At 33.7% G+C, this 4,691-nt stretch overlaps 1 non-coding gene across 1 annotated transcript; it reads left to right on the forward strand.

The window, feature by feature from the left end:
* Nucleotides 1-4,240: 4,240 nt before the first annotated feature.
* On the forward strand, nucleotides 4,241-4,347 carry LOC111819140 (U6 spliceosomal RNA). The gene has a single exon (XR_002822901.1). It is a non-coding gene; the product is annotated as a U6 spliceosomal RNA (small nuclear RNA).
* The last annotated feature ends 344 nt before the right edge of the window (nucleotides 4,348-4,691 follow it).

The raw sequence follows: 4,691 nt of genomic DNA on the forward strand, positions 1-4,691 counted from the left end.
TCAAATTTCAATACAGTGCATAAAACTAAAATCAATTGAAATTAAATATTCTATATAAACATATCAACATTCCATTACACGTCCTCATCTCAAAGCTGTAATAATTTTTTTTTTTTTTTAGATTGCTAAAATCAAAATCCATCTTGTCATTATGTATTATATTTCCTTGGAACAAAAATACTTTTTAACATATAAACATTTGAAAGACATAAATTAATGTCACTATCTTTGACATCATGCTTATGTTTTCAATATATACTTGAAAGTTTGAAAACAGAGAAATAAATTATGTGGCTGCCTCACGTAAGTGTGAAAACTACTCTGACACCGTAGAATTAACAACAGCATTAAGTTACTTAATTTGTGGTGTTTGAAGAAAGCTCATTAGCACCTTGTAAATTTTCACATTATCTGTGTTATAACTTGATTTCTAGAAGAGCTATCATAGCACAAAAACAAATCTCATGTGCAATTAACAACTAAACGATTCACTGAATGATTTTGAATAGAAGATGCTACATAATAAAGAATAAATTCTCAACTTGTTATATAGAGCTGAACCATTAACAAGAGTTATGCTAGTAGAAGTTATTTCTTTTCCTTATCTACCCACCCACTTGGAATATTAGTCTCATTCTATATAGTTTCAGAACTTTAGTAGATAATTCTATTGGAAGTAAAGTCAGGTTATTTTATGGTTTTAGATTATATTCCTTGAAATGTGCAATGCACTTTTTTTTCTGTAAATATGGTCTTTGCTGATTTATTCTCTGCCATAAATGAAAAAAAGAATATTTTAGGATTTAGTATATAGCATCAATAGTATTCTGATTTGAAATTTAGCAAATAAATGCACCTATGAGGTGGAGGGGGATCTCTATTTTTACTTACGTAACTGCAGACTGATCAGACTTCTGCTGTGGAAACTACAATCCACAGTTGATACCAAGATTCTCGGTGTGTCCAGTTCTAAAAACAAACAAACAACAAAAATAAAACCAAATCCATCGCCCCCAGTTGATTCTGACTTGTAGTGACCCTATAGGACAGAGTAGAACTGCCCTGTAGGGTTTCCAAGGAGTGGCTGGTGGATTTGAACTGCTGACCTTTTGGTTAGCAGCCAAACAATTAACCACTGCACCACCAGGGATCCAGTTCTAAAGCAGATCCTTAAACCCACTGCCGTCGAGTCAATTCCAACTCACAGCAACCCCATAATTAAACCAAAAAATCCAAACTCGTTGCGTGGAGTCGATTCTGACTCATCAACTATATTGTCGCTTTACTAATCCCTATAAGGTTGCTCATATGAGCTATGAGTGGCCCTATAGGTGTTGTAAACTGACAATATAATTGATCTTTACTACAATCACCACTCTGCAGCTATAGCTCTCCAGACCTCGCTCGCAAGGTTTATGAAAAGATAATTGGGAAGGGAGAAAGGCGTCAGAGTTGAGGGTCATGACATAGTTGTTGTTATGCCTTTTTGGGAACACATGTAGAGAGGCAACTCCCACGCAGACAAGTGTGGAAGCTCAACAGTATAATTTACAGAGACTAGAAGTACTAAGATTTCATTCCCTGCTGACGCTTGCTGAACAGCAGAATCTCATTGTCCACCTTCCATTTTTTCACTGTTGAGGATCGCCTGGTGAGAGAAGTCTTGGAACAGCATGGCATGTGTTCATGAAGTTTGAGGGCATATGTGAAAAAAAGAGAGAGAGAAAGAGAGATTAATGCCTTCCAATCAATTTTAGGTGTATTTTATATCCAAATGTCGTATTAAATACAATAAACTTTCTGGAAAGGAGATATAGGATATCTCCATGATATAGGAGATACCACCTTGATCCTGGATTAAAGAAAGGTTCATAACTAGAACTTAAAAGGTCCTAACCATAAAAATAAAGATTGACAGATTGAACCACAATATTTTTTTTTATGAAAAGATTAAATGTCAAGCCACATAGTGGAAGAAGATATTGGTAACAATTAAAATGAACAGAGGACTTGTACTCAGAATATATTAAAAAATCAGTAAGTAAAAGACAGACAATTCAGTGGAGAAAATTTTAAGAGATTTTCAATGTCAGAAACAGTGCCTGAAAGAGGAAGAGATTGGAAAAAGTGAAAAGGGGTCTTTGGAAATCCAATCTTTTGCAGATTGAAAGAATGCTGAGGGAATGACTCAAATGCAAATCTAGAATAGGAAGAAAAACTCAAGGTGGATCCAAGAAACCAGAAATCCAGGGGGAAGAGCCAATAACCATTGAGTGCATGAGTCCATAATAAGTGTGCGACTGAGTGATAATCAGGAAGCTTTTGACATTTGCCTAAAAGTGCTAAGAAGCAGTGATTCCTGTGTACCTCTGAATCCTCTTTTAAGAAGGTATGTCTATATTGTATCCAGAGGAACCCTGGTGAAGCAGTGGCTAAAGCACTCGGCTGCTAACCAAAAAGTAAGCTGTTGGAACCCATAGGGTTTGAACCATAAGCCTTCTCATAGAGTCGCTATGAGTTGAAATCGACTTGATGGCAGTGGTTTGGTTTATGGTTTTATAACAATGTAAAATAAACAAGTATCACATCATATAGTACAGATTTCATATAAAATTGTCCAACTTATGTTGGCCGTTTTAAAACTGTGAGTCCAATGATAAGAAGCAACAATGTCTATTGCTGACTTTCTGCGAGGCGGAGTTTTAAGTGCTTTACATATATTAACACATTTAAGTTTCATAATGTTTTCATTACAAAGTGGGTCCATTATATTAGCCATTTTTCAGATGAGGAATCTGATGCACATAGAGGTTAAGTAACTTGCTCAAGATTTCACAGGTAGTAAGTGACAGAGAAACTAAGTAAACCCAGGCACCATGGTTGTGTAGTTCATGTCCTTATCCACTATACTATGCTACTTGTGATTCTAAAATTACACTTTGCATATCTGCTATTTAGCCCAGCCATATCTAAAGGAAAAGGTAGACTTTTATCAGACTGAGTAATTGTAATAATCATAATATATGAGCAAATAAATCATTTTTAGTCCTAAAGTGAAGATTTTAAAAACATACCTATATTTTTAAATTACGTATATCTTTAGATGTTTTGGAAAAATATGCTTGTACTTCTACGGTAATCTATTAAATATCTATTATGAAGCACTATAATTCAGGATAATTCCATTAATCATAATTTATTTTACTAGATATTGAATTGGCAAATAATATTTTAGAAGAATTTGAAATTGTCTCTATTTTATAGTATGTGTATGTATATATATATATATATATTTGGTCTTTTTTTTTCTTTATACATACTATCTTACACTTACATAGTATCTTTGCTCATTTTAAAAAGAGTGCCTTTTATGAGTGCATGGAGATATAGAAACAGCCTTCACAGATTTATATCATCAAAGATTTTGATCTGTGAACAGAAAATATATGATTAAATCTTAAATAAAAGAGTGAGATTAAAAAATAAGATAGGTCTTTGTTCTCATGAAAATACGTAAACTTAAATATCTGAAAAAAGATAAAATAAATCGTATAATTATCGATTTTTTAAATACTTGACCATCTACTTTGTGTATTGTAAATAAAATGGAAGAAATGAATCTAGCTATTTTACCATTATATTGCCAGAATCAATATTCCTGATGTGCCTCTTTGTAATTTTTCTTTAAATATTCACAATAACACCAGCCTTTATAGAGAAGAGAAATAAATAGTAAAAAAGTCTCTAATCACACAGAACTCTGCGACACAAATTATAACCCAGAATGAGTTCAGGAATAAAGAGCCCAGGGTGAAAGAAAAAGACATTAAATTATTCCACATTTGTTTTCCTAGTTCTAAGATGCTCTGGCCACACAAAACTAAAAACAAAGATCCAGCTGTGTACCTTTCTCTGTGAAGGCACGGAGTTGGGCATTGTTTCTGGGATATTTAATCCCTGACGAAAAGAACTGTAAAAAAGGATGACTAAACACACAGGTTACCTTAAATGCTGGGATGTGTTCAAAGAAACGATGATCGGAAAATCAAGATTCTTGATCATGGTCTGAATGAAATCAAGTCATCAAAAGGAAAGAGATATACACACTCAGACCAATCCAAAGTGTTTGAATTGAAACCATAAATATTATGACAATAAATGTAAATAGGTATGGACTCCTAAACACACAAAGGTTGTAAGATTAGTTGAAAATAAAATATATAGTGATTGTAAGAAAATAGTGCTCGCTTCAGCAGTACATATACTAAAATTGGAACAATACAGAGAAGATTAGCGTGGTCCCTGAACAAGGATGACACACAAATTCGTGAAGCGTTCCATATTTTTGTGGAAACCCTGGTAGCATAGTGGTTAAGAGCTACTGCTGCTAACCAAAAGGTTGGCAGCTCGAATCCATCAGGCGCTCTTTGGAAACTCTATGGGGCAATTCTACTCTGTCCTATAGGGTCGCAATGACACGGGTATATAAGAAAATACCTTTAAAATAACACAGAAAGGATGAAAATATATTAGGTAAGCTAATGAAAAAAAGACAAATTGGGATATTAGTATAAGATTCAACAGGTATCAAAGTGAAAAGCAGGTCACAACGGGCCATTTTTACTTGAAAGGGAAAGTGAATATTGTAAAATTAATTTTACTATTTATGTACACAGCAATAGTTTCAAATT

The sequence above is a fragment of the Trichechus manatus genome, unplaced genomic scaffold (genome assembly GCF_000243295.1).
Source record: "Trichechus manatus latirostris isolate Lorelei unplaced genomic scaffold, TriManLat1.0 scaffold00275, whole genome shotgun sequence".
Taxonomy (NCBI): Eukaryota; Metazoa; Chordata; class Mammalia; order Sirenia; family Trichechidae; genus Trichechus; species Trichechus manatus.